The sequence below is a fragment of the Cricetulus griseus genome (assembly GCF_003668045.3).
Source record: "Cricetulus griseus strain 17A/GY chromosome 1 unlocalized genomic scaffold, alternate assembly CriGri-PICRH-1.0 chr1_0, whole genome shotgun sequence".
In the NCBI taxonomy this organism is placed as follows: domain Eukaryota; kingdom Metazoa; phylum Chordata; class Mammalia; order Rodentia; family Cricetidae; genus Cricetulus; species Cricetulus griseus.
Window position 1 is genome coordinate 3676423 of NW_023276806.1, and position 23064 is coordinate 3699486.

At 38.1% G+C, this 23064-nt stretch overlaps 2 long non-coding RNA genes across 2 annotated transcripts; both read left to right on the forward strand.

The window, feature by feature from the left end:
- Window positions 1-10341: 10341 nt before the first annotated feature.
- Window positions 10342-14728, forward strand: LOC103161116. Its single transcript, XR_004771573.1, has 3 exons — window positions 10342-10379; window positions 14153-14420; window positions 14536-14728. It is a non-coding gene; the product is annotated as an uncharacterized LOC103161116 (long non-coding RNA).
- Window positions 14729-18368: 3640 nt separating this feature from the next.
- On the forward strand, window positions 18369-22315 carry LOC118239509. Its single transcript, XR_004771882.1, has 4 exons — window positions 18369-20364; window positions 20452-20554; window positions 21497-21609; window positions 22155-22315. It is a non-coding gene; the product is annotated as an uncharacterized LOC118239509 (long non-coding RNA).
- Window positions 22316-23064: the final 749 nt, after the last annotated feature.

Below are 23064 nucleotides of genomic sequence, written 5' to 3' on the forward strand. Positions count from 1 at the left end.
CTGAAGAGCTGAATTTAGTATTTCCACCTACATTCTGTGTCTACAGCTTTCAGCCCATAATGTGTCACCATGGAGGCTTCATTATTATTTAAAAATATTTTAGTAGTGAATAACATGATTTAGGATTAATTAACTGTAGATTTCGATGAAATTAGATCAAGTGAATAAATGACAAACAACATGTCTAAAGATGCTGGGTGGAGAGTGTGAGCTTCATGTCACACTTGTAGCAAATACTTTACAGGATTTGACCCAGGTTTTCCCGAAACACACTGTGAATGATACCAGGCAAAGTCACCTACACCCATGTCCTGTTGTTTTCTTAATTTAATCATCTAATTTATTAATCACATTTCTCAGACTAGCGCATCATCATTTGAGGCTAAAATTATACTTTAGCCTTAGAGAATATGTACCGGACTTCAGAGCATAAAAGCAAATAAACAGTGAAATGAAACAAAATTATTTGCTTTTTCTTTATTCTTACCTCACATACAATACATGCCCACCAAAGCCTTCCCTCTCTTCCTTCTTCCTACTTACCTCCCTCCCCTCTCCTCTAGTTTTATTGCTCCTCATTTCCCTTCAGAGAAGAGCAGGCTCCCAGAACATCAACCAACCAAAGCATAACAAGTTACAGTAAGACTAAGCACAAACCCTCTTATCAAGGCTTGATGAAGCAACCCAGTAGGAGAAAAAGGGTCCCAAGATCAAGATGAAAGAGTCAGAGACAGCCCCCCACTCTCATTATTAGGAGTCCCACAGGACCACCAAATTACACAACCATAACATGTATGCAGAAAACATGACACAGACCCATGTAGGCTCTGGGAGCTCTTAGAAGCCCTGCTTATTTGATCCTATGGGCTTCATTCCCTTGATGTCCTAAATAACCCAGGCTCCTCTGACAATCCTTCCCCTCCCTCTCATGTGGGGTTCCCTGAGGTTTGCCTAATGTTTGGCTATGGGTATTAGCTTCTGCTTCCATCAGCCCCTGGAGGAAGCCTCTCTAATGAAGATTGGGCTAGGCCCTGATCCATGAGTGTAGCAGAATGCCATTAGGAATCATTTCATTGCCTTTTTTTTTTTTTTTTTTGTCAGCTGTGTTTGATTTTCACCCAAGTCTCTCTGGCCATCAAGGCGGTGTCAGGCCTGAATTCTGTCTCAGTAGTGTGGGCCTCAAGCTAGACCAGTCATTGGCTGGTCAGTGCTGTAGCCTCTGCAGACAGGATAAGTGTGGTGTGGGTCAAAGTTTGTGTGGCTTCGTTGGTGTCCCAGATGCTCCACTGGAGCTTGCCTGGTTACTCTGGAGGTGGCTGGTTCAGGTCTGTATCCTACATACTAGGGTTCCTCACCAGGGCCACTCTCTTAGGTTCCAGGAACGTCCCACTGCATTAGATTTCCTCATTGTCCCCTGAGTACCCTCTATTCCAGTAGTCTCTCCTGATACCCTCTTCCTCCAGCATTTCTTCCACCGCCCGATCTCTCTTGCTCCCATCCCTACCGACTCACAGTTCACCCACAAAATCCTGTCTATTTCTCCGTCTCAGGGACCTCCATGTGTCTGGCCCTACACCCCTCCTTTTTATATAATTACACTGAGTTTGTAGACTGTAGCATATTTATTCTTTGCTCACTTAATTCTTTATCTGTGAACAAAACTATAACAGCTCTTGCCTTTTCATCAACTTAGCAAAGTATAACAACACATAACATTTACACACACACACACACACACACAGAGAGAGAGAGAGAGAGAGAGAGAGAGAGAGAGAGAGAGAGAGAGAGAGTTACATTCTTAATTTAAATCCATACATTATAAAATGTATGCCGAAGTTACTGTTTATCTAATACATATTATGTAAAACACTTTCTCTTAATATAACAGTACTATTCGTCCTTGCACTACAACAATACTATTAAGATAAAATGTAATTGCTGTAATTAGAAGAATATAGCGCAATCTTATTTTTAACTAACTTCACAGAATAGTATAACCATCACTTAGTCATCTTTTGAGTTAAATCACCACACTCAGAAAACCAGTATCTATGATCCATTTCCCTCATGCCTTTGCTCAACTATCACAATGCTGGGCAGTCAGAGCATGGCAGAGTCTTGAGAGTCCATGGAAATGCAACTGTAGGGTCCATGAATTTTGTGATTCTCTTCCTTCATTTGGATATTTTTCTGTTTTCTCTCTGCAGCAGCTCATATAAGTTAGTACTTTCTTCTTCTAATGACTAAAATAATGCATTCCTATATACATACACTCACCACATTCTTAAAACCCAATGGAATCTGACATCATTTAAGTCTTTTTGAGTAACTCTGGGCTGACCCAAATTACCCTGGCTACTCTTAGACATGAATGATGAAAAATCATTCTTTATATCCAGGTCAAATTTATTATTTCTATCTTTTAGATTATAGACAACATAAAAAGTGAGGAATGCAATCTGATTCTGAATTTTATCCTCAAATGTCTGGTGACTATTGGTATAGAGAATCCTGTAATATCATTATTTTCCATGTGTTAATTTCATTTAAATTAATGTCCATTTGCAATTTTTGATGACATCAAATCCGTTTTTTGTTTTATCAATGTTATTTATATATTTTAGATAAAGTACTTTGAGAGATATGTTCTTATAAATTCATTCTTTTATCCCATGAAATGAATTTAAACTTTCTCAATGGTTTTTATGAAGCAAAAAGTTTTCTTTTTTTATTGCACTTTTCCTCTTTTATCTTTTGTTATTTCTACATTCAGTGTGGATCCATGTTCACTTTTTCAAAACCAGGGTGACCATAATTTACTTCTAGATTCTTACTAAATGTTCTTCACTTAAATTTGTTGGTTGTAAGATCACTATTCACTGTAACTTTTTAATTTTGGATAAAAATCCTGTGTATTGTGGATTAATGTGGGAACCTCAAAAGACTACTCTGAAGTGCTAGCACTTTTTCTTCAGGGTATGATTTTGGGGGAAACCATCATTGCATCATTGCAGCAGCAGTTAATAGGTTGAAATAATTATAGGGAAAGAAAAAATATGTGTGAGGACAGAGATGCAATGGATAAATGGTAACAGCAATAAAACTGCAGTTTTGCAGCTGCAGACAAATAGACACCATGATCTTGCTAACACCAGAGGCTCAGCAGAGACTTAAAGGGAAAGAACGAATTCTGAGAGGCAGCACAGATGAACTAAAATGGTATGATGTTCTTCCCATTGTCTTACTTCTGGAATCACTTAGGAATAGGAATACACTTATCCCCACAGCTTTGTTGCTTTGTTGTTTAATTTCTTCAGAGAAGAGATTTCTGATATGGAACAATCATCAGAAGGAAAAAATTAGTTTTATTATAGTAATGCTGTGCAAAGTATAGAGAATTTTCACATTTAATAATAATAATAATAATTCCCACTAATATTCTAAGCTGAATAATCTGTGGTACCCCAAAACAATGTTTTAACATAACCAACACATAGCTTAGAGTAGGCTCTTGATGTGACAAATGACCTAAAAGTTGGAAGTGGTTCTAGAAGTGAACCACAGGTAGAGATTGAAAGATTTATTTAAACAGTCAGTACCAAAGCCTTAAAGGGGGCATTTATAGAACAACAAGTGTGGAAGGTGCTCTGTTCACGCCTCAGAGAGCAGTCAGGAAATATGTAGAAAGCTTTTGTCTCAGGACACAGAACTAGAGACATAAATACTGTTGGTGGTTCTGGAGGAATCACAAAAAGATGCAGTGAAGTTATGAGAAACCAGAGAAATAATTCCCATAGAAAATTCAGAGGAACTGGACTGTGGCTCAGGCACTCTGGTCTGTGCAGTTATGAACACAGATGGACAGCACAGAGAGTTTCCAGCTCATCATCTGCTGTTGACTCCTGCTGCTTCGTGTAAGAGCTGAAAAGAGCAGAAGGGAGGAAAGCACAGCTAAGATCAGAGAACAGAGCAGCCTGCAAGCACAGGGTCTTCAGTGCCTTTAAGTTATAAGGAGTAGGTTTCTGTGCATAAATCTTTCTTCTTTAGATAAATGTAAGGTTCAGTATTCTATTGCTTTTGTTGCTAAGAACGTAATTTTCATACTTTCATCTTTTGACTATAAAATCGCTGTACTATAGAATTACAGATTTTCCCCTTGATTGTGATGCTTTTAATGTACTTTTAAGTTCATAGGAAAAGTAAGCATAAATTGCACACATTCCTCGTCCTGCCCCTGCTCCCAGACAGCTTCCCTCCTCCATCATCAGCACCCACCCCAGCACCCTCCCTGTCACCATCAGCCCCACACCAGCCAGCATCCACTCACGATGTTAGCATCCCTACCATGATGGTACAGTTGCCACAGTGAGTGAACCTAGCTGGATGCTAATTATCACACATGAAATTTCTTTTTGAATGTTGAGCATATTCCCTGAAGACCTGCTGAGCTCACTTACTCATTCTGATAGGATTTTATAATGGAACTTTAAAAAAGCTTTCAAAAAAAAACCATAAAATTGAATACTCTATGTAATGTTAAACTAGGTTGTAAACTTGAGTACATGTGGAATTAACTAAGCTCCAAGTAACTGGATAAATCAGTGAAGGAGTTCCTTGATTTGATTATTTGAGGTCTGAAGACCCACCCTATTTTGGGCCACACCTTTCTGTGGCAGATCACATTGAAGGACATGGAATGAAAGTGTAGTACTGTAAACTCAGGATGTATTTTACTTAGCTGACACAAACTTAGTGTTGGTTCATAAAATCAATCTGCCTGCCCTGCAACTCTTGTTCTCTAAATTAGAAATTGCATTTCTTTTCTTTTCTTTTTTTTTTTTTTTTTTTGGTTTTTTGAAACAGTGTTTCTCTGTGTAGCTTAGGAGCCTATCCTGGCACTCACTCTGGAGACCAGGCTGGCCTTGAACTCACAGAGATCCGCCCACCTCTGCCTCCTGAGTTCTGGGATTAGGGGCAGGCACCACCAATGCCCAGCTTCAAAATACATTTTGTTACGATAAAGCCTCCTGAGCCCCTCTACTAAGTGTGAGCTTCATGCCAGCCTCCTGCCTGAGTTAGGCCCAAAAGAATATACAGAAACTTGTATTAGGTTCAAAGCTGCTTGGCCAATGACAGGACTTCTCATCTGTTAGCTCAGTCTTAACTATCATAAACCTATATATTTTATAAGACATATCTTATCGGATGCCTTATTGGTGTCCCTCCTTGCCAGTGGCTCACATCCTGCCGCTGGAGGAGGAAGGGGAAAAGAGGGCCCTTCCTGTTTCTCCTTCACTTAAATATGAGTCTCCTTGTTATGTCACTTCCTGCCTGGATCAGCATTTCTCTACTACATTTCCCAGAATCCTCTTTGACTCCTAGTCCTGTCTAACTTCCTGTCTCATTGGCCAAGCAGTATTTTATTTAACAATCAATATGATAAACATACATAGTACATTCCCCATCATCTCCTCTTTTCTGTCTAAATAAAAGAAGGATAACTTATCTTTTATAATAACTGAAGAGAAATATAACCATAACTATCTGTATTTAACTCTATCAAAGACCATAGAAGATAATATATAAACTCTAAAATTGACAGAGACATCTCGATACCTGGACAGTCACCTAAAGTTCCTCTGTAATGTTGGGGCATCCATCTTTAGCCTATAGGCCATAGTGTGTCTAGCACACTTCTCCATTTCAACAGGAACCCTTGAGTACTGTCTTGTTTTGTAAGTTCAGCAGTCACTTTCTTGTGGGTCTGCATGTCCAGTTTATACAGCAACAGACAGTCCAGGCAAGAACAGTTTCTTGCCCAAATGGCTAATTTTGCCATATTGAAAGCAAACTCCATAATGAGTTTCTTTGATGCCCATCCTCCTTTTTGACATAATTGGTGTGCCAAGAGCAGTTGTGTCTCACTGCCAAGAAAAACCCTACATCATTAAATGCCATATTTCTGTAGGTCTTTGAAAGGTTTGAAGAATTCCTATCCATCTCAAATACATCTCTGTAAATCTAGAAAACCTAACTAACCTAATTATAAGTTCTGACTATTATAGGTCAAAGATCTGTATAAACACAATACCTAAACAAGAGGAGACATACACATATCATAAAATTGGCCTTAAAGCTGTATCAATAAATGAAAATCTATACCAATGTTAAGTATTCATTCCTATATCCTATTTCCCCTTTTATCTTTAAAAAGAGATTGACTATGCTCATTATCATTTATAACCAACCCCATTTAAATGAAAACAAACATTTATAAACAATATTTGGGAATATGGGCATTGTTCTTTCTAAACTGCTTCCTGCTGATTGAGGGCGATGTTTATATACCATGGGGATCATGATAAAACATAGAAACCTGACCAAGTCCTTGTTTTTGTAGTCTGTAAGGCTGTATCATCTCAGCTTCAGGGGGTCTTGCTTGATCAAACCATATTAGTCTGGAAGGAATCAACAGCTTTTGATTTTCTTTGGAAATACAAGCAAAAACCTTTATTTCTAAGTAGCTTGTCCTTAAACTTAAATTTTGACATTAAAGCATTTTTAAAATGTATTAGTTGGATTAATTTAGCAGCATTTATAATCAAATGTAGTTTAGCAGCGGTAAATCATTCCTCGGCAATCAAACAATTTAAAGACAACAATATGGCATATAGTATCCAGATTTTCTGTGTATTTTCCATCTTTATGAGGCTTTTTTATTACTTTATTTTTACTTTCTTTTGTTTCTTTTTTCCCCTGAGACAGGGTTTCTCTGTGGAAATTCACCTGCCTCTGCTTCCTTCTCTCACAAGCGTACATATATTTTAAACGCAGTGTAAACCTTTAGAGGTTTTTCTTCATCTGGATCTGACTTTATCATCTTGGGAATGTCGAGTCTAAACTCCAAAAGCGCCTGGATGGTGTGAGCATATGGAAGCTGCTCTGATAACTCTCAGCGGCCCAACAGGGCAGGCTGTGGCGGCAGGTTTACCTCTTTCTCTGGGAACCTTGGGGCATGGAGTCATCCCACTTCTGACACCAACATTTGTTGCTTCATAGAATTCACTTACAATAATATATGGTCATATTTCTATTTCTGAGGATCTAATAATAATCAATGATTTAATTACTGTAACTGTACTCCAATTTTCTATTTTCTCATACTAGCTCCTATGTTTACTGCTGGCTATCTGGAAACGTGGTTGTACGTCTCTGCATTATGTATTTTGTTAACATTTATTTTTCAAAAATCTCACCCTTGAATTCATTTTAAGGACTATTGGCAAAAAATATTAACCAATTGGCAATTTTAATGGTTTTTAGATGATCTGTTTCCCTGAATACTCTATCTGAAAGACAGAAAGGCAGTTTCCATGTCTCACATAAGCAGTCCTTAAAGTGTATTTTTTCCAGGTTTAAATAAAAGTAAATGTTGAAAGTTATGATTCCTGATTTTTTCGTGTTGTACTGCTCTGCTCCCCTCTGTTTATTGATTCTTCTTTGCATCTTTGCTTAAGTCTGACTATCCCAGGCCATCCCTGTGAACTCTTCACCTTCTGAAGCACCGAGTCTCAAAACATTGTAGAATCACAGACGAAGATATACACACTTGGCTAAATATAAGTTAATTTTATTCGGGGTCTCTTACATAAGAAATCGATGACCTGGAAGTTGACCTCCAAGGATCCACACCCAGGCTGATCTCTGTGACCCCACCAGAATCAAGAGAGAGGGAGTCTGTCCCAGACCCCAGACCAAATACCATAAGGTCTCGGACTCACATGTGACCACACCCTAATGGGCGTGGTCAGTGACACAGATGAGGTTGGATCTCTGACTACAAAGCATTGTTTTCTTCTCAGCAGGGTCTGCTTGCATTTCCGGACTCCTGAGTGAGATGTGCCTAACTTTACTTTCAGTCATTTTTTATTCTACTAATGAATTACTTTTGATTTCAGGGTCATATTCAAGTGCATTTTTCCTTAGAGTTTTGTTATTATCCACTTTATTGTGATATTAAAAAGTTTATTAAATCTTGAAGGTTCACTTATTTTTTTTCATTTTCTAAACACAGGGTTGATGAAGCTTATGTTTACCTCAGCTGAGCAAAAGCGCATATCTGTCATTAATATTCTGTCCAGGTACATAGGGGAACCTTCTGGATCATAGAGCAGGTCAGGGTTTTCCTAGCCTGGATGAGAATCTTCCAGGGATTCTGTTCACTCTGGAGATTATGATACTCATCTTCCACAATTATTTTGATTTCCAGATTCTTTGATGGTGTCAGTTTTTATTTGGTATCTGTTTTAGCTAGGATTTCTAGTGCTGTGTAGAGACTCTTATAAAGGAAAATATTTAACTGGGTGGCTTACCATTTCAGAGGTTCAGTCCAATATCATCGTGGCAGGACAGGACATTATGCAGGCAGACAGGATGCTAGAGAAAGAGCTGAGTGTTCTTCATCTTGCAGGCAACAGGAAGTGACCCGAGTCACTGGATGTGGCTTGAGCATATGTGAGTCCTCAAAGCCTGTCCCTACAGTAACACACTTCCTCCAACAAGGTCACACCCATTCCACACCTCTTAACAGTGTCATTCTCTTTTGGGCCCTTTTCTTTCAAGCCATCACAGGATCATTTGGAGTTCTGTCTTTAGTGCATGTGGAAATACACTGCCAATGTACTCTGTTTACTGAACTTCATAATCTCTAGAAATACTTTTTACTGGGAATCCCCGTGGTCTGATATTAGCAGTGTTAGATCGGCATCCATAATCCAGTTTTCTTAACCTTTCAGTTTATGACCATATTCTTGCCTTTTGTGTTTTACTATACTTATACTTTCATTTTATTTAACTATGAAAGTACTTATTTTCTTTTATTTTTCACCTATAATTTTCAACAAGGATTCTGTTGGTTTTTTCCCTATCATCTCTTTAAATGAATAATTTGATGCTTTTGCCTCTTGTTATCCCTGGCAAACTCTTAGCTGTTAATCTTAGCTAGTCTTTCTTTTACATGACAAATATATGATTATTTTCTGTAATTCCCAAGCTCTTTTCTTTTTCTTTTGTCTTTTATAATGTTTCTATGATGACATTGTGTATAAATCTCTTTGAATCCATTTTTTGTGTTTTCTTACTCATTCAATGTCTTGACAATGTACCACATTTGTAAAATTTTGAGTTCTTACTCATTTATCTTCATTTTATTTTTTCTCTGTTGGTGACATGGAAGTGACCGCTTTAGGAATCTTAAATGAAGACACATGTGGATGGAGTTTCTTCCCTCCTGGTCCCACTGCCATTTAGCTCCAAATAAATACAGAGTCTTATATCTGTTCAGCTGATGGCTCAGGCTTCTTATTGCCTCTCTCTCTTAATTATTAACCAATTTCTATTAAATTATGTATTATCACAAAGCTGTGACTTACTCATAATGCTCCAGCATGTTACTCCTTTTGGATACTACATGGCATCTCCCTGGTGGCTTCTGTCTCTTCACTCTCTAGAATTCTCCTCATCTGGGAGGCTCACCTATCTTCCTGCCTGGCTACTGGAAATCAGTGTTTTATTCATCAACCAATAAGAGAAACATATATTCAGAAGAACAACCCCAAACAATCATGGAAAACATTGGAGAAAGTATGAAGACAGGGCACTCTTCAGTGCTCACAAAAACTCATAACAGTACAAATATGTGAGCCCCAGAAAGAAGACAAAGGAAGTGAAGGGAGGGGAGTCAGGGAAGGGAGGCAGACACACACACACATTTTCATTTAACAAATGAATTATGACTCATTTATGCCATTTTAAAAAGAATTGGGGAAAATGAACAAGTCATCACCATACAAAATCCCACAGAAGAGTTTACTGATGTTGCTAATGAGTGCATGTTTTAAAAATCAAGGCAGAACCTATGAGTAAGCTCAGTAGGTGAAAGAGCTCGCTGCCCAGATGCATGATCTGAGTTTATGCCTTTCGTCCTACATGGTGAAAAAGAGAAAAAACTTCCACAAGCTGTCCTCTGACCTCCACATTTACACTGTGTTACACACATGCCTAAATGCATACACACACACACACACACACACACACACACACACACACACACACAGAGGAATATATGTAAGTAAAAAGAGTTTCTGTATTCTGATGATACAATGAAGATACTTCATGTGTCAGGTGGGGAACTGTAGGGGAAGCTGTAGCCACGCCTACTTAGGGGCTGGCTACAGGTGTGCCTGACCATGCTTTCCGCTTTCCGAGGGCATAGTCAGGGTGACTTAGAGTGAGACTTTCAGGAGACTGTGTTTCTCTTTCGGTTTCACTTTGGTACTTGCTTGACTGACTGCTTCCACACCGGCTGGCTTGGTTGCTCTGTAAGTAAGGCTTTCCCCTACTAAATACCCTTGTATTTCTACCTGGTTCCGTATTAGTAATTTCCCACTATAGGGAACATAACAGAATTCTAACAGAGTTGTCATCAAAAGACAACCCAGACACTCTGCAGGGGGGTGGAGGGTCCCTGCAGTGCTACCATCACAGGAAGCAGGAAGTAGTCTCAGGTGACACTGCAGCATGGTGTACCTGTTGGGTCAACCTATTGAAGCTCTGAGGCAATAAAAGTGCATTGTTTAATACCAATAAACATATGCTAATTCAGTACACAGAAACAGAACACTACAACTGAAAATGAGGCTAAGGTTTTTCTGTGTGAGGGGGTACATATCTGAGCAGAGATACGTGCAGGCTCATGAATGCTTTCATGCTTTATTCTGTGATTTAGTGCTCCTGTGAATGGCTGCGGGCGTCAGGAAAACCTTGTAGGTATGTTTATATATGCAGAGGATGCTGCACTTAAATACACAATTTACACAGAGTAGAGGAATGTGTATAGACGCCATCAGTGCAGACTGCTTTACCTTGCGGTAAAATACATATTTGATAATTCCATAAATTTTATTTTAAGGGGTCACAGTGTGGCTGCATTTCTGGATCATTTTCAAGAAACTTTCCCGTCCTGTCATATCGTTACCTTTTCTCGGGGCCATCTTAATTTGTATTCTGTGATTTCTTCCAAACATAAGGGGAAGGAAAACAATGAGTAAAGGAATAGAGCCAACTTGTGAATAAAATATTAACACTCCATTATTTTAAATTGCAGGGTGTATATTAAAGGTGAAGATAACATGAGTGAATTTACACGCAACATTGTCAATGACATTGATGTTTGGAGATAGAGCTTGAGGGCTTCATGTTCAGAGAACATGCTGTGCTCTTGGTTCTGGGTAGTTTTCTCAGTTGTTTTTTATGCATTTTACTAGTAATATACTGGTTCTCCCTTTTCCAGATCTCCCGGGCTAGCTGGAATTTTTGTCTCCAATGAACTATTTGATAATGTTAATTACAAGCTATTAACTATAAATCTTAACATATTAAGAAGTATTAATTTTCAAGCACTGACATTTTTCTTCCCACACCTCTAAGGCCATGGCACTCCCATGTTGCCTTCCTAGGACCACACGTCTGAAACTTGAATAGACATTTAACTCTCATCTATTTAACACACTGAATTTTAATTTAATATTAAAAATCACCTGCCTGCTTCAGTCACTTTAGTTAAACCAAAGTCTCTCGATCAAATTAATGTTGAGGGATCAGCCCCTCCGCCCCCCCCCAATCAATCCCTCAACTAACAAATCTTTCATCCGTTTTCACTTGAACTTTGGGCATGAAACGGAGCCAAGCTTCTTTTATAGGCAAGCAGGAACCATGCATTAGTGGACTTCTTTATCAGATGATAAAGCGTAGTCTCCAAGAATGCATTAGAAAGAGAGGAACATTTGGATGAGAATGGAAGATGCAGATCACAAACCCCGGAATCAACCACTGAGAAAATAGGAAAACATATAACAGCTTCTGCAAATGAGATTAAAATCAGGCAGTTGGAAAAGTCAACTCACAAGGGAAGTTGTAGATTAGATGGGAACTGAAGCTTTGCAGCTGGTGAGGCTCCAATCTCAAATAGTAGGAGTAATCATTAAAGACAAGCAAGGGGATATACCTGGTATTTCATTGTTTTGAAAGTACAGGAATTTGCAACATTTTTCAGAAATCAGTCTTAAATATACATTTTTAAATAAATTAATACAATACCCAAACAGAATGTTTTATGTATAAGAAAAATTAAACTTCATATTAGAAACCATTTTGGTTTCAGAATTTGTTTTTTTAAAAAATACATGAAGAATATATCAAAAGGAAGATGTAATCATTTACTCAATTAATATTTATTAAAATCCTACTAACAGACAGCCACAGATTCAAAACCAGAAAGGAATGTGAGGAAATGTAGCTAAAGCACCCACCTCATCCTATGGATCATTAAAGAAAAACGATAGATTCCACAACTAACTGATGAACTCAAAGATGTATTATGGAGAACTTTCTTGTTCTCACACATGTCTTAGTAGAGCATCGATCTCAGCAATGCCACACTTTCTACATGTGAAGTTCCATAGAGTAATCAGGATAACACCCTCAACTAAACCCATGTATTGAACTCATGGAAGGTAAACAAATTATTTTGGACAACATAGTCCAATATGGCTGTACATGAAACCTGATGGCAATGAAATAAAAGGAAATGTCTGCAGGAAGCAGAGCTCAGTTGATTTCAACACCAAGCAAGTTTTTTTAAACCCAAATTTGAAAAACAACAGCAACAAAAATTATTTTCTTCAGTAACAATCTTGTCCAGTGAATGTTCAGACCAAGTAAAATAGACATTACACATTGAGGAATGTGTTTGGGAATATTTTGATAACTCAATTAAATTATTTGAAGCTAGACATTGTAGTAGACTCAAATTTAGAAAGTTAAGTACAGCTAAAGCCATTCAGAAGTACGAAGATGCATATCTATTGTGCAGAATATAGTGAATATAGTCAAAATATTAAGTGGATAAAAACATAGTGACATCATGACAGCTATGCTGATGATGCAGAGACTGGCAGAGAATACCTATTAGATACTAGAGAAAATTCAAGCCTAGGAAAGATAAGATTTACAAACCTGGCTATGGTTTGTAAGCTATGTGCATGTGTGATGTCTGTATGTTTGCATGCTGTGGGCACAGCTCTGCTTATGGGGCTGTGTACACCTGTATCATGATGCAAGACGTTTTCAGAGGCTCAAACTAGGTGTTTTTCTTGATCTCCACTTCATATATGTTGGCAACATATTTCACTTGAATACAGAGCTTGATGATTCTGTTAATCTGGGTAGTTATCTTGTCTAAGGTATCCTGTCTCTCCCTCCCAGGCAACAGGATTATAGCCAGACAACTACACCCTCTCCCTTAGATCTTCAGGCCAATACGTTAACCTCAGCATTTCATGCATGTAGGTTAATCTCTTTACCCACAGAGTCATCTTTCCAAAACTCTTGCTAGGTTTCAAAACATTTAGTTTTAAACAATTGACATTCTTAGAATTTTTTATATCATGAATAGTTTTTTTTTTTAAATAGGGTTATAAAATGTTTTTTTTTTTTTCTTATGGCCATTAAAAGTTTTCTGAGGGAAAAAAAGTGAGATGGATCTCTGATGAAATTGTTTTTCATCAAGAATTGAAAATGAAAGTTCTAAAGAGATTACTCAGTGTGAAAGACCACTTGCTTTGCAAACAGGACAAGATGAGCTTAAAGCCTCAGCATTCTGCTAGGCCAGTGTATGTAACTGGTATTAGAAGGCACTGCCAACAGGGCCCTCAAATCTTACTGCAGCAGCCTGGCTTCAGATGCAGTGAGAGATCCCCAAGAACCAAATATTCTACTTGTACACATATGCACATATACATATACATACACATACACACATAAACCAATAAAAAATAAGAATTTTTGATAGACTTCTCCTAATTAGATTAGATGTGCCTTATATGACCTTCTAGAACTGGTTTGATCCAGTCTCAGACTCCCATGCTCTTGGTAGGTATGAGGGTATGAATTAGTGAGATTACTTCCTCCATGTTTCTCATCTTCACACTTCCACCTTGGTTCACAGAGGAGAAGCAGGACAGTTCTATCACATAAAGAAGAAGGAGCAGAGTTTTTAAGATAGTTAATGACCTCCCCTCTTTTCTGATGACAGGAATTGCAGGAAGCAGAGCTTCTTGGGAGAAAATAATGTCACTAGGAACTCAATTTGACTCGGTTGATTCTACACTTGTGGTCCTGAGAGCCGGAAGAGATGCTGTGGAAAGAAGTATGTTTATGACTTTCCTTATTAATGATGTCTACAGTTTTCAGTCCATAACTTGACATGTCTAGATTCTTTTCTTACCACATAGGTCACAATATTTTCTTTAAAGCAGCTGGGGATAGCAGGATAAGCCTCCAATATCCAAGAGCAATGATGTGTAAGTAGTGAATCTCTCTTTAGTGCTTTGGTGGTGAGTCTAGGTTCTAATGGCTTAGTCTTCTCTCCAGACCAAGATCTTTCTCACTTTGAATCCTTTGTTGGTGTAATTTCAGTGTATTATGGGGATTGCAGCATTGGCTTGGACATTAAGTTCTCTTGATGTCAGAACAAGGGCCCAAGGACACTGTGAGCCTCAAATGACCAGCAACCCCAGCTCTAGGATTCCAACCCCACCTCTTCTACAGGTAAACACACTCATTAGTGTATTAACTCACAGGCACATGTGCTCACATACACATGGACTAACAGGAGCACACACTCATGTCCCCACATAGTCACAGGAACACACACTCACAGATACACACTCACAGGCACACACACTCACAGACACACACAATAACAGACATATATACTCACAGATACACACTCACAGATACACAATCACAACCACACATGCTCACAGTCACATTCACACACACACACACACACACACACACTCATAGACAGACACAGTCACAGGCATACACACAGGCACACACACTCACACACACACTCACAGGCACACACACTCACACACACACACTAACAGCCACATATATTCACAGATACACACTCACACACACTCACAGATACACAATCACAACCACACATACTCACAGACAGTCACATTCACACACACACAGACACTCAGAGACAGACACAGTCACAGGCATTCACACAGGCACACAAACTCACACACACACTCACAGGGACACACACAGACACACACTCACAGGCACACACACTCACATGCATATTTTCTAAAAGAACAAAACATGAGACTTGAATATCAATGTTTTAGAAGAAGTAAAATAACATTTTGCAAATGTGACCTAAGCACTGGTCACCTCTTATTATACTCAGTTCTAAGTGGATTCTGTCTTTGTGTCTCACAAATAGATCACATGCTATCAATATTAATTATTATGTTAAATTTTCTTCTGGTTATGATTGGTATTAAATGTACTTTGATGAATAGAAAGATTCCAAAGCTAAATACTTGAGGGAAATAACAAAAGAATCCATCTTCACATTACAGAATTGAGCATGCTGAGCCTTGTGACTTAGGTCCGTTAAAAAATTAAAATAGATGCAAAGTTTGAAATTGCAAATACATTTCTGCTTTGTATATGCACTATAAAATTTTACTTTTAAAAGATTCAAATCTCCTCGTCACATATTTGCTACAATCATTTATAGCATTAATTTTGAAGTAAAGTTCTGAGGAACACTAGAACTCTGTGAGTTATTTTATTCAACAAAATAGCATAATCATCAGGTTGATGTTTAATTTGTGTCTGATCCACCACCAGAATATGTCTCAATATCACCACAAAAGCAGAAGTTGTAAAGCATAAAAATTCCCCAGCAGGGTTTCAGGACTCCAGAAGTTAAGAGCACCGATGCAGAAGTTGAAAGCTGGATGCCTGAGTTCTAATTTCAGCTCTGCCTCCCACTGTGTGGACTGAAATAACTAAACCACTTTGTACTGACTTTGCACAATGCCAAGTAGGCTAAGGAACAACTTTCTTCCTCAACCATCTTATGAATAAGGTTTGTTGACATTTATTGAGTAAAATGCTGAGTATAATGAAGTAGGCTTCACTAATAAATGCTTGTAAAACACTTAGCAAATGAAAATCTCTGTATTAACACACAATAAGTCATTACCCAGAAGGAGGAAAATGAGATTAGAGACTCTTTATGCCAAAAAGGGAGGAGGAAATTATGAGTCTCTAACATATTTCATATGTAAAGAAAAAAATTCTTGACAACTTTATTTAAGGCTTGCCTAAGTGAAGCATCAAGGACCATCTCACAGCCCTTAGTCTGCATCATTCTTAGATAAAGTAGACTTGTCCTTCTAATGGGCACTCACTGTAAGATACATTAGCATAATATATTCCTTTTGCTGTGCAGGGAGAATCTCACTGCTTTAACCTCATTTTTCTTCCAATGACATTCCTGTAAGGTAAGAAGCACATGTAACATAGTTACAGATGTAACATACAGACCAGGGAACAGGATAGATAGTATCAGCTGTGACACACAGACCAGGGGATAGGATAGTAGATTAAAAGTCAAGAAAGACACCAGTGCACACAATGTGAACTCAGAGTCACCTTGCTCTGGAACAATAGAGTTGGGAAATGTTTTTGTTAATTTCCCCATTGGCTATTTAGACTCTATGTTTGCTTTTCTTCAAACAACTCATTCCTTAATGTATACGTTTTATATATTTTTGTCTGTTGCCCTAACAAATATATTTCCTACCTATATGTAAATTGAAGTCTTCATTGTTTAGTATGTGAACTTCTTGAGTCTTTATTAATTAATCAGTTCTGATCATTACTGAATTCTAAGGTTACAGTGTGTATGTGTGTATTTCTCTGATTTACAAACACAGTAAAAATAAATAAAGTGAACATATGTTTATATATTTATACATATATACGTGTGTGTGTTTGTGTGTGTGTGTGTGTTAAGATTCAGACAAAGAGTTCCATGGGTCATTGCAGAACATTTTATGAAGCAGGGCTAATGCTTTAAGCTGTGTGGACTCTGAAAGCTTCTGGTACAGGGGCAGGTGTTTGTAGAAGCAAATGCCATCCTTTACAGTAATCCCTTGACATTAAAAACTCAAGAATTTCAGTACTCACAGAAGTGATTTTAATCAAAAGGAAACTAGAAAAATATTCTGAGGACATGCAAAACTTTATACTGAGAGAAGTTTGATCTGAATTTTCTATTAATAGTAATAATGATTGAACTTATAACTATTCTATGATGCCATAGAATTGTATATAAATTAGAATATTTTATAATAAATTATACTATAAAATAACATTAGACAGAATCCAATGTAAGTTATGTATGCTTGTATCAAATTGCATACTGGATGAGAGTATAAATTCATTTATCTGTTATTTCTAAAGAGCAAATATGAAAGTTGTGAACTGGACTGAGCAAAGAAAGCTTGCAACAAACCTAGAAAATTGACTTCTTCCTTCGAGGAAAATCTTCACTGGAGGGTGAGGATATAGGTTTCCTCCATATATATGGCTTTGGAAAAGGACCAGGAGAGCCTCAGAGACAGAACACTGGAGTGAGATTAGGGTGGAGCGCCCCAGAGAACAAGAAAAGGTGTCTAAAACTAGAAAATGCTTTCACTCAGTACCAACTCTATACTATCATTTAAAACATGAGAGAAAGCAAAGCCAAGAATGACACTGGTGATTATGTGAAATGTGAACTTGTCTGTCATAGAAACAGCAAAAGACTATGAAGCCAACTTTCAGAGAAGCACCATGGATGGGCTGTGGGGAGACATCTGCTAGCTCAGAGTCATAATTAGAGCCAACAGATGTCATGAGCCAAAGGCCACCAAGATGGTGCGCATCTAAACCAAAGAGAGGTGCATGCAGGCTTCTGAAGTCTCTCAGTGCTGAAGGGTCTAACTCTCAAACACTTCTCCTCATTTCTGCCTGCCCACTTTGTTCTTACACTCCCTCAGCCACGCCTCTCCACTTCACAGAGGCAGGCTGCAAACCAGGAAGTGACACAGCCCAGAAGAAAACCAGAAAGTAGGGTGCCTCGGAAACTCCATGTGCTTAGAGCTGACAGTAGCACTGGGTCAGATTGTGATGACGTCTGCATGCCTGTGGCCTCAGAGTGAAAGACACAAGTCTGAAAAGTACAAAATTAATGTGGGGCAGAGATGGTGCCTAGGATAGCTGCAGCATGGCCAGAGCCCACGACAGCAGGTGATGGGTTTTGTTGCTCATCCTTTAATGTATTATTCATAATAATAATAAAAACCAGACAAAAGAAGAAGTGTTCTCATAACCATAAAGAACAGCAAAGAGAGGAGAGAGGGGGAGATGGAGCAAGAAGAGGATGAGGAAGATGAGGAGGAAGAGGAGGGACAAGGGAGGGATTATGAAACATAAGGCAGCCAAAGGTGAAACAATACACTGAGGAACTGTTAAGATAATCACTTCTTGGTGTTTCGGTGAGATTTTCACAGAGAATAATAGAAAAAAATTGAAGAAGAAAAACAAATGCTGTCCAGATTCAATTTTGTAAACCGTGAAATTACAAGTGGGAATTATCTTTGAATTCTGAAAATTGTGTGAAGTCTGAAGAGTCAAAAAGAGAAAATGTGATGAATTTTCAAAAGGGATCTGGAGACTGACTATTTGGTTAATAGGTAGGTTCCAGAGAACTGAAGCAGAAAGAAAACATATTTAAACAATCTTTAAAAATATTTTGAGGATTTGGATAAAGACAAAGGTACAGAGAGGGAAGGAAATTAAGCATGTTTCTTTCTGCTCTGTTATACCAAATTAACAGCTGCCCATATGATTCACACCTGAGCAAACTCTGCTCCTGTTTAAACCAAAAAAACATTCTTCCAGGTTCCCAGGTACAAAGAACAGCTATGTAACAGACTATAATCACGTTGCAACTGACTGTCTTTCCCATGCCTTCTAAGCTAGAAAAGTTGAGGATCTCATCTTCAGAACCCAAAACGAAGTGATCCCTGATTCAAGAAGTCAACACTCAGTCAACAACTCATCTCCATGCTCGGGTGAAGGACAGATATTTTGGAATTTGTGTGGGAGGGAAAACTGTGGTTGTAATGTAAAATGAAATTAAAAAAAAAAAAAAACAATAGCAAGAAAACCTCAGAAATAAACTAGTCAGGAATTTCTTACTACAAAATCTTCTCAGGGGTCCATGCAAAAATCTCTTACCTCCCATACTTCTTACTTAATGAAGCACACAGGCTGTTAACCCCAACCTATTTTAAAACTAATTTTCCTTGTAGGTAATGATCACATACTTCTAGGAATTAGATGTGGTAGGAGTTTCGCTGTATTTAATCTCATATGGTTTCAGGCTTAGCCTATGTACTGAGAGCTTAGAAGTGAAGTAGTTGTTGCTGCTCAATTTTATCCTAGGTACAGCCTAGTCAGATGTTTAGGGGCCATGATCTCTTGATCACGTGGTTAAGTCCTAGGGCTATGTGCATATTGTGTGAGATTCGCAAGCAGATTCCTTGCTTTAAACAGTGGTGGGGTCAATGTTATTTGTAAGCAGACACATGACTAATTCACATAATGCATGATGCATGAAAGTGGGCAGTGTTGTAAAAGAAGACCTACACATGAAAACTGGCTTCAGGAAGCCAGGGGTCACTGCAGAGTGGAAAGTTGACTTGCCTTGTAGTAATTAGACATTTATTCTGTTTGACTTACAATGTGCTTTGGGTGAAAATTACTGGCCTTATGAGGTAAATGTTGAGAAAAGCTCAGGATTTGGGGGTATTTTGTGACTGAGGGAATGGAGGGAATGACCATTGTGAACATATGAATGGATGGGATTGGGGGAGACATTGCACAGAAGAATGGAGGGTCACAGAGGCTGTGCAAACTTCCTTCAAAAGGTAGTGTCCTTGTTACGACACATGACACACATGAGCAAGGACCACAGATGCTTCAGGTATCATTAAACAATCAATTGCCATATTGTGAAAACAAAACTATATCTTATATTAGATATTTTAGGATAAACTTGAAGCATGGAATGACTGAACAAGCCTCAAGCATTGTTACTAATATTGTGACTTACTTTGTCATCAACAAAAATCCCTGAGGAAAATTCACACGCCCGATGGGAGCTATCGGTTGAAAATGAATACTGTGGGCACAGACTCATGCACCTGGAGCTTCAGTAGGAAAGGTGAACTGGACTGTAACTGGATCTTCAGGAAAACAACATAAAGAGACAAAGGCTCCAGCAGCCTGACTGAACTGAAAGATACTTCTGTCAGACGTTCAGAGGAGTCATTCCCATCAGACCCTGGATGTGGGACTCTTGTTCTTCACTAGCGTTCAACTGTACGTGATGTTTTTCTAAGCTATGTAAATCCTGTTCCCCTGGTTATAGCAGCCAACACACTGAAGCTATTCTGTGATTGATTGTAGATTCTGACAGTGAATAACTGACCAAACCCATCCATACCCCTCTTGGAATCGTGCAACCAAGAGAGTGAATTTCCCTGTATGTGAGTGAAATAGTGAACAAAATGTGAGTAGCAGTGGGGGAGGGGGGATAAGTGAACCTATTATCCCAGATACCTGACACTGTTAAACAAAAGTGCAGAGGGGATTTAGGCAAACACCATGCTGAGAAGTATGTAAGTGACTGATAAATATAAGAAATAATGCTACTTTCTACATTCAGTTGGAGGAATTATGAATTAAAACGCAAGAGTCTTCCACATTCCTTCAAATTGGTAAGGTTTTCAAATTTCAGAACACTGAGCTATATAGCAGGAAGTATGACTAACCAAAATTTTACCCATCACCAGTGGAATGCAAAGGGAAGCAAATGCTTTGCAAACGTTTGGCAATTAAAAGAAAATCTTAAATTCAAAATTAAAATAACATTAAACAAAACTGATATTTACCAAAAAGGATTACGCAGTCAACTCACTATATGTATATCTTGAAATGCCAATGGCTTTTCCTCAAAAGAAGTCAATTTCAGATACTTGTGAGAAGAGATCTTCCAGGAACATGGAAGCTGGGCAGAATTTCTTAGAACAACATCCAGGCTGTGAAACAACAGTACCTGGGAACCTGGAAGAACCTGTCACTCAGAGCATTGCTGTCTGTGTACACATGAGTGCATGTCATCAGTCACACCCCACAGAGCCCAGAAAAAAGAATCAGTCCCCTGCTCGGAATCAGCATCTTTAACACATTATTTGAGAATTAGAACAAGTTCATCGACTCACAATGACTTGAGATCAGTGTTTCCCACTGCCTGACTGTAGAGATGTCCGGCTAGCTACTCCCTCAATCACACTCAGGTCCAAGGTGGTCACAGTTCATAAAAGACTTGACTACGAATAATGGGACTTTTGGGAAATTAATTGCTTTCTTGCAACACAGTCAAAATTAGGGAATCATCTTCCATTTCAATGATGTCATTCATTCCTTAGTGGGCATGCACTGTTTTTTGCAGAGATTGCTTCTCAGCTCCTACTTAAAGCAGATCACAAGCTCCTGTGACTTCAGCTCCAGATGATCAGACACCCACTCCTGGCTTTTATGGGCAGTGAGGCTCATCCACACATGGTCAGTCCCTACCTTTTAACTCTTACATAAACACATATTAAAATAAAAATAAATTAAAATTTTGTTGAGACAGCTATTAAGGTGACTTCCAGTTACGATAGCAAAATCAATGAATATTAAAAGAACAAATGTCACCAAGTAGACACTAAGGACAGAGGAAACCTAAGCACTGAGAGAAGATTTTCTCTACTCTTTTCAAGTCCTAGTAAGACACTTCCTGTCAGTCCATTCAAAATATCAGTGTACTCACAATGGCGCAGATATGCTTAGGGCACTTAAGCAGAGGGAAAGCTCTGGCCAATAATTTCCTCATTGATTTTAAATAGATTTACTCTGTTTCATAATAAAAATAACTAAATCAACAGCTGTCTGAGAAATATGATTGAAAGTCTCCCGTTTGATAATAAATGGATTCAGGAAGGTGATGTCCAGGCTCCAATCCTGCTTAGGAACTATTGGAAGCAAATAACTGCTATGAGAAGAACAAACATTCCTTCATTTCTTTCTTAAATCTTATCATTATTTTTCTTTTTTACTGTTTGTAGATGTCCCAAGCCCACACACACATAATGACCAATTATTGGACTTAAGAGTTTAACAAAACAAATTACAGCAGCAACAAAATTACCCAGAACACATGAAGATTGGAAGGAGCTTGTGGAGTTCTGGATGGGGATGGAAAATGGGAGGCAGATAAGATAGTTCTTAATTGTCTACACGTATGAATTTTTCAAGAATAAAGAAAGAATAATACAAAAGCCTCTTGTAATGATAAATCTTTCTGCCAGCTGCCTGAGTTTGGCCTGCCACATTAGGACCGAGAAATAACACACAGCGTCTTATATTATTTAAAATTCTGCTGGTCTATGACTAGGATTTCTTATATGCTAGCTCAGCCTTAATTATGAACCATAGCTACTAGTCTATATATTTTATAAGGACTCATCTTATGGAGGATGACAGCCATATGTCCTCTCTTGCTGGTGATCACATGGCGACTGCTTCTCTACTAAATTTCCCAGAATACTCTTCGACTCTCAGCCCCACATATCATGCTTTCTTTATCAACAGTGCTTTATTTATCAAACAGTGTTTTATTTATTTTGATAAATTTTGATATTATTTATAAATTTTGATAAATAATAAATATTTTGATAAATAAAGCCACTAGTGCTTTATTTATCAAACAATAAGACAGAGGTGTACACAGAAGGACTTCCCCCATCATCTCCTCTTTTATGTCTAAATAAAAAGAAGGGTTTTACCATTAACATAGTAAAATACATAACAAAACAGTTATCAGGTAAGAACTATTTACAATATTTATTTCATTAACTTTTAGCAAGAGTTAAAGAAAACATTCTATTATCTATCTTATCTTTGTGATTCTAAAGTCTTATATATAGCTTATCTTTTATAATAACCAACGAAAACTATGACCATAACTATCTGTCT